The 14,199-nt window shown below is 40.5% G+C and overlaps 1 pseudogene; it reads right to left on the minus strand.

Annotated features, from left to right (window-relative positions):
* Positions 1–1,456: 1,456 nt before the first annotated feature.
* Positions 1,457–1,554, minus strand: LOC119246816 (U6 spliceosomal RNA; annotated as a pseudogene).
* Positions 1,555–14,199: the final 12,645 nt, after the last annotated feature.

Below are 14,199 nucleotides of genomic sequence, written 5' to 3' on the forward strand. Positions count from 1 at the left end.
TTTGCCCTTATTAACATGTCATTTCCACCCTAAAGTTTGCTTTAGAGTTGCCAGATGGCTATTGCAACTCTAACCATCATGTCTGCCTTCCAGGCTGGAAAAAAGGAGAAGAGATGGAAGGACATTTTCCAGGTGAGTTAACTCCCATTAAAAGAGTTTTCCCACAATCTGTATCCACCCAAACTTCTGCTTATATTTTACTAGCCAGAACTCAGTCATTTGGCCATCCATATCTGTAAGGGAAGATCTCAAGAACACAAGACAGAGTTCTTTGAGAACTTTTTAAAGTACCATTCCAAACACTTATAATATTGACCCATCTTTTCAATTCAGCCCTGGTACTTTTCAAGTTAACTTTGCTAGTTTCTTTTCATCACCTAATTACCTAAAATAATCATCTTTCACTTAAAACACACAGTTGTTAAAATTCTGACTAAGAAAGAGAGCTAGACCAGAGAATGCATTGAATAAAATGAGTTAATGCTAGGATAAAGGAAAGGAAATCCAGTATAAGAGGTCCTTTTTTTTTGGTTTGTTTTAATCATTCAAGGTTATAAAAAGATATCTCCTCTTTATCCTTTTAGGGACACAACCTTGTGTTAGTCTAACCTTTAGTACTTACTTGAAATAATGAGCCATGCTAACAGGAATTAGAAAACCTTAAAAGCAGGGGTAAGGTAACTTTTCTGTGGCATTTTTAGAGTTCTCTACGCATATTACCATATCATCTGTGAATAGTGATAGCTTGACTTCTTCCTTCCCTATTTGGATTCCTTGTATGTCTTTCTCTTGTCTTATTGCTCTGGCTAGGACTTCCAGTATTATGTTGAAAAGCAGTGGTGAGAGTGGACATGCTTGTCTTGTTCCAGATCTTAATAGAAATGCTTTCACCATTGAGAATGATATTGACTATGGGCTTGTCATATGTGGCCTTTATGATGTTGAGGTATGTTCCTTGTATCCGGAGAATTTCAAGGGCCTTTATTATAAATGGGTGTTATACTTTATCAAAAGCTTTCTCAGCATCTATTGATATTATCATATGGTTTTTATATTTCTTATTGTTGACGTGTTGGATTACATTGATTGATTTTCAGATGTTGAACCATCCTTGTGTCCCTGGAATAAATCCTACTTGGTCATGGTGAATTGTCTTATGGATACATTCATTGTTGGATTCCGACAGCTAAAATTTTATTGAGGATTTTTACATCAGTGTTCATTAAAGTGATTGGCCTGTAGTTTTCTTTTTGTGTGTTGTCCTTTGGTATTAGTGTAATGTTGGCTTCATAGAATGTGTTTGGTATTATCCCTTCCTTCTCAATTTTTTGAAAGAGTTTATGAAGGATAGGCACTAATTCGTTTCTGAATGTTTGGTAGAATTCATTTGTAAATCCATCTGGTCCTGGCCTTTTGTTTTTGGGGAGGGTTTTTATTACCATTTCAATTTCACTGCTTGTAATTGGTCTGTTTAGGTGTTCTATTTCTTCTTTATCTATGCTAATCTTCTCTGTATCTTTCCAATTTTAGTATATGTGCTGCCAGAGAGAGCACTGTTATTATTTTTTTTAACACTGATGTCTTAGACACCCCACTGATTGGGTTAAAAATCTTTGCACTCCAGTCAACTGAGAAGGGACTGATCACAAAGATATACAAAGAACTCACAAGACTCAACGAAAACAAAATAAACAATCCAGTCAAGAAATGGGCAGAAGAACTTAAAAGACATTTCTCCAAAGAGGAAATGCAAATGGCCAACAGGCATATGAAAAAATGTTCAACATCCCTTATAATCAGGGAAATGCAAATCAAAACCACACTGAGATACCACCAGTAAGAATAGCACATATCTTTTGTTCTTTTCATAGTACTTTAAAAATCTAAAAACCATTTTCAGCTTTGGGAGAAAACAGGCAACGGACTGAGTTTGACTCCTGTGTGGTTTGCTGACCCCTGTGACAAAGAGTACAAGGGAGTCAGGGGTGGAGTGTGTGATGGAATTGTTCTCTATCTTAGCTGTGGTGGTTACATGAATCTATGGATGTGTTAGGGTTCATAGAAGTGTATGCACACAAAAAAGTCAATAGTGTTGTGTGTTAATTAAGGGGGAAAAAACAGATCAGTTCATCTCTGTCATAGAGATCAAAAATTACCTTTTCCCTAAATACAGAGATCAAGAAATCTTTTAAAAGATATACTATCAATTCTATTTATAAAATTGTTGACTGTAGTAATTCCCTCAATTAAAATGGCACCCTTGTGTGGTGAATGAGATAATAAATTCCGTTGTAACTTACTAGGTTATGACCATGACAACTGTTTCTTTGAGGACAGGAAAGGCATGTGTTGATTATTCTCTGTTATAGAAAGATAAATGTATTTAGCACTCACAATAATGTCCAGTTTATTAGCTGAGCAATGAACATTTAAGCTCAAGCAGTATGAGAGTTCTAGGCTTTTAAGAGCAATTCAAGCTTCATTGTTTTCAAATAAGGTGCCCTTGTAAATTTCAGAAATTATACTTGTGTTATAGAGAATATGCCCTTTCTTAAGTTTTCTAAACTAAAGAAGAGAATGTGACATTTACTTGGCTCTGGACAAGAGGGTCACTGTGCCACAGCAGCAGCACTTTTCCCCAGGCACTGGTTACTGTCAGAGAGAATACTCTGCATATTGTACTGAGAAATTGAAAGAACTGACTTCTGTGGTATAGCCAAATAAAGTTTTAATGCTTCCCTAAAAAATAGTCTTTAGGAAAATAAAAAACATGTATTTTGTGGTGATTCTTATGGTGGTGGCTGTATATACCTCAGCTTTAGGGATACTGTGAGAAATTATATGAGTGAGTGCTTTGAAAAATAGTGTAAAACTTTTGCTCTACACAGCCCTTTAAACTGTATTTATCTTCCCCCTTCCCTTCTGGTAACCACTAATTGGTCTTATAGTCTAAAAGTTTATTTTGTTTTTAGTTCATCCATTGCAATAATTTTTTTTTAAGAGGCATGCTTTTTTATTTATTTATTTGTTTGTTTGTTTGTTTGTTTGGTTGGTTGGTTGGTTATACATGCACTGGGTACAGTCAGAAGCACGGGAGGGTGAGAGAATTCACCAGAGCCAGAGCGGGGAGCAGAGCAGGCAGAAGGACCAAAGTACACTGCTGAGGGGAGCAGCGGGCGGCAGGAGAGGTCTGCGCGCCATGTGGGACCCTCCTCCAGTGGCCGGGGAGCAGCCGGGGATCGAACCGGCGCTGCAGTGGCTGCGGGCAGCTTCGCAACCCAGCGCTCAACTGCTGCGCCACCGGGGAGGCCCTGCAATAATATTCTTAATGGTAGGGAGTGTGTTTTGGGCATTATCTCTTTTTTTTTTTCTTTTTTAAAAAGATTTATTTATTTATTTATGCATACAAGAGTCAGGGCATAGGCCAGAGATGCAGGGGTGAGAGGATCCACCAGAGACAGAGTGGGGAACAGAACAGGCAGATTGACTGAAACAGTCTGCTAAGGGGAGCAGCGGGTGAGACAGGAGAGGTCCGCTGAGTCATATGGGCTGCTCCCAGGCCAGCCAGGGATCAAACCCATGCTGCAGAGGCCGCAAACCGCTTCATAGTGCAGTGCTCAACCCCCTGCGCCACCAGGGAGGCCCTCTTTTTTTTTTTTTTTTTTTGAGTGAAATGTCATGTTATCTTGGATGGTTTCTTTCTTCCCTTTCTTTTTAGTTTACCATGGTTTATAACACTATGTAAGTTTCAGGAGTACAGCTCACACGCTGATATCCTATCTCACTTTTGCATCATCATTTAAAGAAGCTATTGTTTTTCTCATCTTGGGAGGATTCCCTCTCTTGATTCATTCTGTTCTCATGACAGCAGTCAGGGTGTCCTGTCCTCTTGCTGGCTCTATGAGTTTTCAGTGAATACAACATGATGACGATAACTAACAATACTGCATTGTATGCTTGGAAATTGCTAAGAGAGTAGGTCTTAAGTGTTCTCATCTCAAGGAAAAAAATTTAACTATAAGAGGTGACCTCATCTCTTATTTCTCTTCCCTTCACTCACTGCTCCAGTCACTCTGGCCTCTTGAAATTCGTCTAATACATCAGAGAAGACCCTGTCACAATGTCCTGATAACTGCTCTTCCTTCTGCCTGGAACTGTTACTCCCCAGATACCCTCTGTGGGGTAAATGAATTAATCAGGCTTTTCATGCCTCTAGCCTCTGTGGCTGTGACCCACGGCCTTGATCATGTCAATGCAGAAGATGCCTGGCCACCGGGCACGCGTAGCTGATTGTGGACACCTGGAGTATGCGTGTGCACACATGTGTAAGTGTGCACACCTGAGCCTAGAGGCAGGGATAAAAGCAATGGCAGCAGCACCAGCACCAGCAGCGGGGGCACAAGCAGTGGGACTATGAGAAGAGCTGCAGCCACAAGACCATGCTTGAGAGAGAACGCCAGAGAGAGCCCAGAGAAAGAGCTTAAAGATTCATGGGGTGTTGGGAGGCTTGGTTGCCTGCTTACCTCTCAGCCTTCCCCACCCAGCCCATGCCTGCCTGCTTGCATGCCAGTCTCCCTGCCTGGTGTGCCTGTGTGCCTGGTTTCCTGAGAGCATTAGAGCCTGAAAAATCCACTAAGGTTTCCGGGACTCTCTTTATCTGTCTGGCTGAATGGATAGTGAACCTGCCTTGTGCAAGTTGGTTGCCACTACACCCTCACTTTCTTCGGATATTACTTAATCTCATTTTCTTATTCATCTTCATACCACCATCATCACCTCCCAAATATCTCCTTTCCTGGCATTACTTTTTTCTCTTTACCATTTAGTACTATTGCTGTACCTCCTTTCATTATCTCTATATCCCTAAATTCTACAATTTTATGCATCCTGTTTTATGTTTATCCCACCAGAATATAATCTTATGAAGGTATACATTTTTTTTTTAAAAAAGATTTATTTATTTATTTATACAAGAACCAGGGCACAGGCAAGATTCACGGAAGGGTGAGAGGATTCACCAGAGACAGAGCGGGGAACAGAACAGGCAGACTGACGAAATATACTGCTGAGGGGAGCAGCGGGCGAGTCAGGAGAGGTCTGCTGCACCATGTGGGACCCTCGCCTGCCAGCTGGCATGGAACCCGCGCCGCAGAGGCTGGGGACAGCTTCACAGCGTGGCGCTCAATCGCCTGCGCCACCAGGGGAGGCCCAAAGGTATACATTTTTATCTGTTTTATTTTCTAATCAGTGTTTAGAGCCATTCCTGTCACATGGTACTTAATAAATATTTTCAAATGAATCATGTTGCCCTCTCTAATCGTGTTTCAACTATTGGTTGAATATTATGCTGGTAACTGGACAAGCATCTTCTACAAACTATTTCTTCTACTTCCTTCAATCACAACATTTTGACTATAGCAATAGGAATAACTGTAAGAGATAATATCGTGTGTCAGGTCCCCAGTCAATGTATATGTGGGCTCCTCCTTCAGGTTGCAGATATTAAACATTCTGGGTTTTGTTTGTTTTGTACTTAGGTATGTATGCTTCTTCCTTCTCTCAGCAGTTATGAGCACTTCCTTGTGTCATTCATTTTCTGACCACCCCCTGACCACCCCCTGACCACCACCCCCCAAATTTAGGAGACTGGTTGATATCCAGGAAAATCTTTAATCTTTTACCTTAATCTCTTTCATTGTTATCTCAATTTTTAAAAGAATTAAGTGAAATAAATCAAATATTTCTTAGATACAGATACAGATATTATTATTATTAGATATACAAGGGTTTTTTTTGTTGTTTTTTAGATATACAGTTTTATTCATCAAGCTCTGCTTACTATAAATCTCTCTCAGCTGACAATACATACAAATTGCATTGGTAAGATGAAGGACACAGGGAAGGTTTCTGGAACTAGCACCTGTGTTCCTCAAATATTAAAATTGTTTGATGGTATTTAATGAGGCCCTTGATCATTAATTGTAAGTTGGGTTTTAAAATTATTTGGACATCATTACTCTGCAACATAGTTTTAATTTTCCTGACTAAAATATTTAGCTAGTCTTCCCTCAATTTAAAAGCATAACCAGTTATTATAGCATTTATTTAGAATATACTAGGTAGTCAGAAAAATATTTGAAACTAGATTGACTTTAAAATTAAGGTTTGCTTTTAAATCTATGTACATTAAAAATATTTTGTAAGTATTTGTGTTTTCCTCTATGGCTCTGGAATTAGATGTAATGACTAGGGAAGTATATACTCTGCTTTTCTTATGGATATATTATATTCATGACTAATGCTTTTTGTTAATCTTTACTTTTTTGATTCTTTCTCATTTTTAGAACATTACTCTCAGCTAATGAAGTGTTACTCCAAGTTATACTTCCATACTTGGGCATTGTTAAATTACTAAGAGTATTAGGGATTTTTTAACATTTAAAATGCATGATTTAAACATTTGGGGAAATTTAAGACAAAAGTATAAAGTTATTTGTGGAAAAGTTTTAAATGTTACAAGATGGCTGAAATGAAATTCTTGGGATAATAATAGTGTGTGTGGAGGAGGGTTTGAAATATCCAAAAGATCAACGTTTTACTTTTTAAAAATGGAAATTCCCTGTTTTAGTAACTAGAGTTCTAATGACATAGTATGCCAGATTTTAAAATATTTATTTTAAAAATTGACTCTACATACTTATAAATTAACTTATGGTGCAATCAAAGGCACAGTTACTTGGTTTAAAAGTGTCTACCTAGAGCCTCTAGATTACTTTTACTGGTTTCAGATTTGTTGTACTTTAACTTTATTGTATAATCACTTGTACTTAGGTCATGAGTGTTTACCTATTTTACTTGTCTACTGATGGCAGTTGGGAGCAAATTCCAAGGTCTCCCTCCTTGAACAGAGAATATACTGTAATAACAGGTCACATGTATTCCACCATGATAAAAACCTCAAACACCTTTATTTAAAGGAGTCGATTACATGCTTTGGTATTGCAATACCAAAGCATTAATACTTTTCAACTCACTAATTGCTTTCTTCACCACTCATAACTACCTGTGTATAGTGGAACTCCAGTTTCCCTAATGTAACTTAGTTTTCATTAGATTTTTTAAAAAGAAATTAGCAGTTGAAATAGTAAAGAGTGCCTCCCTGGTGGCGCAGCGGTTGAGCGCTGGGTTGCGAAGCTGCCTGCAGCCTCTGCAGCGCCGGTTCGATCCCCGGCTGCTCCCCAGCCACCGGAGGAGGGTCCCACATGGCTCACAGACCTCTCCTGCTGCCCGCTGCTCCCCTCAGCAGTGTACTTTGGTCCTTCTGCCTGCTCTGCTCCCCGCTCTGGCTCTGGTGAATTCTCTCACTCTCCCGCACTTCTGACTGTACCCAGTGCTTATATAAATAAAATAAATAAATCTTTAAAAAAAATCTAACCAATCATTTAAAAAAAAAGAAATAGTAAAGATAAGAGTTTCACTTTTATTGTTGTTTACACCTGATCCACTCTCAATTATTTCTATCACCCGGTGCATAAAAGATTGGTCCAAAAAAGGGATTATTGTACACACACACACACACCTGTCACAGTTCTGCTCCCAGGAGTTGACATACTTCACTTTTGCTCTTTGGTTTCCATTTTCATGTTCAAGTTACTCAGCTGCTAGCTTTCCTTTTAAGGGAGTAGTTACTTGTACAAACAACAACTGATGATAAATTATCTCCTCTGAAAACCAGAATATGAGCAAGTGGGACAAGCTAGTGATAGCTATTATTCTATGGTGGAAGGAAGCAACAAGGGCCTCTCACTAATCTGACAACAACAAAATGACCAACAAGTGCTCACTTAAAGTTCCTACAGCTAACAAGAGGACAGGAGCTAAAACTGTAAAGGGCTTAACAGTCTAATGGCAAGTACAATGGGTCCGCAGTAAGGGCTAAGAGAGCCAACGCAATCTGAATAAAACATATGAACTCTTAGAACTAACCAGTAAAAGCATCCTTTGAGGATAAAGATACATTTGGAGGCAAGCTGCTGATAATAGAGACAAAGGAAATAACAGGTCCAGAAAATGTAGGGGAGGGGAACAGAAGCCAGAGATCTCAGAAATTAAGCCACGAAAATTTTGGACACCTCACAAAAACAAGAGAGAGCTCTAACCAAAAATTTGCAAAGATCATATCTCCCTTCTAAAATTCAGGAAAATTAATATCACCTGAAAATGAACAATGTAATAAAATAAAGAACAGAAACCATCTGATGATCTTGATACAGAAAGAAGCATTTGACATAATACAAATGATCAACAAACTTAAAGACATGTACAAAAAACTTGCCATTACCATCATACTCAATAAGAAAAGACTAGCTTTTCTGACCTCTCACCATTAGGATTGCCCTGCCTGATGGGGCACCTGCAGTTGTTACATTGTTGTAAGTTATGTTGTTTATTTCTGTATGCCATGGGGGCAGTATTGAGATATAAGCCAAGAGAAGCAGAGGCAGGAGACAGAAGCAGAAGAGGCAGGAGAGAGAGAAGGGGAGGAAGAAGCCCAGAGTGAAGACTTGCTGGGGCCTTGGAGGTCTATGAGTCTCCTGGCCCCTTGGCACCCCTGCCTGCCGTGTACCTGTTTGCCACACTACATCTAAAAGCTCAATAAAAGCCTGAGAAAGCCACTGAGGGCTCCAGGACTCTCCTTTACCTGGTGGGGTCTGCTCAGATCGTGGGAAACCTGCTCTGTGTTCAACTTGTCATTACAATTGGCATAAGTCAGCAGGATAATTCGAACTAGATGGGTATGGAGCCCTCCGAAGGCCTCAGAGGGCTTGAGGAGCAGACCGTGTTTGCCTGTGACAACACTGGACGTGCCATGGCAACACAGGAGGTGACCAGAGTCCAGGATCTGCGGGAAGAGGTAAAGATGCTGCAGGAGCACAGGAGGTGGACAAGGTCCGGGGGCTGCGGGCCGAGGGAGGAGATGGCCCGCGAGGACCAGCCCACGACCCCTGAGGCAGCAGAATCAAGGAAGAAAGGACCTCGATTCTGAGCTCGCCATTGCTGATGTAGGGAAAAAAGCTGATGGATGGACTTGGTCTGCCAATCCCGCCAGAATGTGGAGGAACTTTCGCCGGGTAATGTTGTTTTGGGGAACCTGGGGGAGGATGGTATTGTTTGTACACCCCAGGAGATGGGAATCTGGAGGTGGCCAGTGGGCCTCAGTCTTTAAAAGCAGCCTGTGTACTGCCCAGCAATCCTAGCGCCACAGCCCAGAGAGGCAATGGCCAGAGTAGAGGAAGGGCAGGCAAGAGTAAGAGCCCAAGATTGGCTGAGGGAGGAAGCTCTGATCAAGTTCTTTGCAGCCAGGCAGAGGAAAAGCCAACTTAGAAAGGCAAAAGCTGGTGCTGAGATTGGGAAGCCCTGAGTGGCTGTTAAGCAGCCTAAGTATGCTAAAAAAGGCCAGTGAGTCTTTTAAAATCACCTGTGGGTGATGCCCTCCTCACTGTTGAGTGAGGGTGAGGATCTAAGGAGCCCGTCTTTGGGGGACGGGTGGTTCGTGGTGGAACCCACAGCTGAAGAGGGGACCTAAGAGAGGCCGCATGTGGAGCTTGTATCCATGGATCCCCGACCCATGTGCTTGTGCAATGGGTTGGCCTGAGTGCAGAGGTCTGCGTGTTGCATTGGTGGTTATGGAAGCTGAATGTTGGAGTGACCAGACAGAAACCCTGAGGATTGGGCGATTACCCCCAAAGAGTAGAGAATCGCCAATCCAAGAGTGAATGCTTCCTGGGGGTGGATGCGGTGTGGCTTGTGGCCAAGACCACAGCCAGAGAAGGCAAGGAAGCCTGGCAAGGAAGCTCCTGGCTTGTGAGGGCAGATGCCTGAGTTGTTCCCCTCCCTCACATGGGCAGTAGGTTGGGTCCCAGAAGTGGTGGACCATTTGCTGGTGTTAATAATTGTCCTTTGCCACTAGGTTGGTGCCCTGCCTGGACTTATTTGTGTTCTGTTGTATTGTTTCATTATTTAGTTGTATTTTCTTTTGTGGGCCATGGCTGCAGTGTTTATGCTTGTTAAGGGAAAACTGTATAACATATATAGACTGTATAGCAGAAAACCCTGAGGGGGTGGATTGTAGGGAAAATGGTTTTCAGGCTTTTCTGCCCTCCCACCATTAGGATTGCCATGCCTGATGGGGGACCTGCAGATGTTACATTGTTGTAAGTTATGTTGTTTACTTGTGTGGGCCATGGGGGCAGTATTGAAATTCTCACTCCTGCACAGAGAAACAGAGACAGGAGAGAGAGAAGGGAAAAGAGAAACCCACAGTGAAGACTTCTGGGGGCTTGGAGGCCTACTGGCCTCCTACCCTTCCCCCCCCATACCTATTTGTCAAAATACATGCAAAAGCTCAATAAAAGCCTGAGAAAGCCACCAGGGGCTCCAGGACTCTGCTTTATCCGTCTGCTTGAATCATAGAAAACCTGCCCTGGGCCCTTCTTCCCACTACATAAGGCAAAAAAAAAAAAAAAAAAAAAGAATCTATATTATAAAGGAAGAAGTAAAATTGCCTTTATTTGCAGATAACATGATCCTATATGTAGAAAATCCTAAGGAATCACACACACACACTTACTAGACTAAATGAGTTAAGCAAAATTGCAGGGTACAAAATCAGTATACAAGTATCAGTTTTATTACTATTTACAAGCAATGAACAATCCAAAAATGAAATTAAGAAAGTTCCATCCATAATATTAAAAATAAAAATACTTATAATAAACTTAACAACATAAATATAAGACATGCACTGAAAATTTTAAAACATGGATGAAAGAAGTTAAAGATCTCAATAAATGGTGTGATAGCTCATGTTCATTGATTGGAAGACTCAGCATTATTAATGTGGAAATTCTCCCCAAATTGATCTATATAGATTGACACAACCCCTTTTAAAATTCCAACAGATTTTTTTTTTTTTTTGCAGAAAAAAAAATTGTCTCCCAGCTGCTAGTGGGGAGACAATTTGCCATGATATTTCACAGTTCTGCAGTTTAACCAGGTCTTCTGAACAATGAATGTCTTTGAACACTTGGTTTTTAACAACGGTACAAATGCAATTCAATGAAGGAAGGACAGATTTTTCAACAAGTTTTCTGCTGCAACAATCATACCTCCAAGGGGGGTGGAGGGAAGTTAGCGTTGGCCTAAACATATCATGCACAAAAAATAATTAAAAAACCTAAAGCTGGGCCTCCCCTGGTGGCGCAGCGGTTGAGCGCTGGGCTGTGAAGCTGCCCACAGCCTCTGCAACGCTGGTTCGATCCCCGGCTGCCGGTGAGGGTCTCACATGGTACGCAGACCTCTCCTGCCGCGCCCGCTGCTCCCCTCAGCAGTGTATTTCATCGGTCTGCCTGCTCTGTTTCCCGCTCTGGCTCTGGTGAATTCTCTTGCCCTCTGGCGCTTCTGACTGTACCCAGTGCTTACATAAATAAATAAATAAATCTTTAAAAAACAATTAAAAAATAAATGAAAAACCTAAAGCGAATTCAAAATGGATCCTGGATTTAAGTGCAAAACTATGGATTTTTAGAAGAAAATAAAGGAGAACATCTTCTGTACCTAGGACTAGGTGAACAATTCTTAGAAATGATACTAAAAGCATGACCCATAAAAGAAAAAAAATCAATAAATTGAACTTCATCAGAATTAAAAACTTATGTGCTACGAAATTCTCTATTAAGAGAATGAAAAGATAAGCTATAGTGTGGTTGACATTATTTGCAAAACATATATACAGCAAAAGCTTTCTTTGTAAAATGTGTAAAGAACTTTCAAAACTTAACAGAAAGAAATCCAATTATAAAATGGGCAGAAGACATGAACAGATATTTTACCAAGGAAGAAAAATTGATGGCAAATAAATACATGAAAAGATACTCAACATCATTAATCACTAAGGGAATGGAAATTTAAACCACTATAAGCTATCAGTACAAACTTATTAAAACAGCTAAAATAAACTGTAATGTTGATATTAAATGCTGGCGAGAATGCAGGGAAATTGGATCTCTCATAAATTGGCAGTAGGAATGTAAACTGGTACAACAAGTTTGGAAAGTAGGTCAGCAGTGTTTCCCTGCACTGCCATTGCAATTTACCATACACTCATTGGCTTACAGTTTGAAGGCTAACCACGCCCAAATCAAGGTGTCGGCAGAGTCATGCTGTCTCTGAAGATTCTAGAGAAGAATGCTTCCTTGAATCTTCCTAGCGTATGGAGGCTTCCCCAGCAATTCTAGATGTTCCTTGGCTGATAGCTACTATCACTCCAATCTCTACCTCCATCAGCACATGGGCCTATTTCCCACTATAGACCTTTCTTCCCCCTCCTTTCCTTTATTCATTAAATCCAGTCATTGGATTTAGGGCTCACCCTAATCCAGTATGACCTCATCTTAACTTGACTACATCCTAATGCATGAACCTTAAAATACTCAACCTCCAATTTCCCCTTCCAATTTACATATCATTGCCAATATTTAATTCAACATTATTTTAATAAACCCAAATTAATCATTATTGTCATCTTTGTGGTTTTAAAAATAGCATAGGCTGGGCCTCCCTGGTGGCCTAAGGGTCAAGTCTCAGTGCTATCACTTCAGCAGACCTCTCCTGTCTCAACCACTGCTCCCCTCAGCAGTATATTTCCCCTGCCTGTTCTGCTCCCCATTCTGTCTCTGGTGAATCCTCTCACACACACACCCTGCACCTCTGGCCTACACCCATGTACTTCTATGCTAAAAAAAAAAAAAAAAAGTTGATGCCTGTTTAGATTTATCTGTATATTCAGCAATTTCTTTCTCACACATTTACCAATTTATCTGCGTTCCAGCCCTTACTAGATCACACACTGCCCTTAAGGATTTAAAATATTTCAAGTGAATCCCTTACAGGTTCTTAGGTGACAGTCTGTGAGTGATAAGCTCCTTCAGTCTTTGTCTGAAAATGTCTTTATTTTGCCCTTCTTTGAATATAAAATGTAGTCACATGGTGTGGCGGCTATGAAAATATGCCACTCAGAGCTCTTGCTACAGGGAGCATAATGACAGATGGCTTCAGCTGCTGCTCTCCGAATCCACCACCTCGTTAGCATGGAGGCCACACAGGGCCACATTTCACACAGACTGCTCTCAGTCAATGACTAAGCAAGGCAAGGATACTAAGGCAGACCCATTCCTTCATAACGTGACTCCTCAAACGTCAACTTTGGCCCGAGGATTCATCAGTCTGGTCGAATCTTTCTTAGTATTGCACTATAATCTTACAATGCATCATACACCCCTCCTTTGGTGAGGATCAGATCTGCATTGTGATTGGAAGACTCCTCCCACTTCCTGGGGCTCCCTCCCCTTCAACACGCACAGGCATTTCCCCCAGACTCTTGTATAGCCTGTATCTTTTGGCCTCAGCTTCTCAGAAAACCTACACTAGCATAAATGGTTTCTAAATTAAAACAACATAAAAAATATATTGTAAGGAACGTATCAGCCCGACTCTTGCCCACACCTACCATTTATCCTAACCACATTCACACAGATGTACATTTTACCCATTTTTTTATGTCCCCTTCGAGTTTTTATGAAAATATTATAAAATATGAATACAATCTTATTTTCCTTTCTTACAAAAAAGGTAGCGTACTATGAGCACTTACACATTTTATTTCCCAAGTCTCTTAAAATTCCTTCAGTATTTTCGATCTTTCTGTCACTGTGTGCTACAGCATTCTGGGACATTTCCTTAAATCTGTTTCACAGTTCAATTTTTGTGTGTGTGTCTAGTTTCCATTTAACTTATCCATTAAAATTACTTTTCAGTGCCTGTCTTTTTTTTTTTCAGTGCCTGCTTATCCCCCCCCAATCTATCTGTTCTTTTTTCATAGTGTCTTGTTCTTTTCTTAGCATTTTAATTCTCCTAAAATACACTGAGGAGGAACACTAATCCTTTCTGCTATTATGTCTGCTTATTTCTGCTTGTTTGGTTTGTTTCCTTGTGAGGTTTTATAGTTTTTATTGTAAGTTCAACAGTGGTGGAGTGCCTAACTTTCTATGTGTACCCAATGCTGTATGCATTTACTTTGCCGGGTATATCAATTAGAGTCCAGTCAGGAGACAGAAATCACCCCAGTTATTTGAACTTAAT

This window comes from Talpa occidentalis, unplaced genomic scaffold, assembly GCF_014898055.3.
Source record: "Talpa occidentalis isolate TD23 unplaced genomic scaffold, MPIMG_talOcc4v2.1 talOcc4.15, whole genome shotgun sequence".
Taxonomy (NCBI): Eukaryota; Metazoa; Chordata; class Mammalia; order Eulipotyphla; family Talpidae; genus Talpa; species Talpa occidentalis.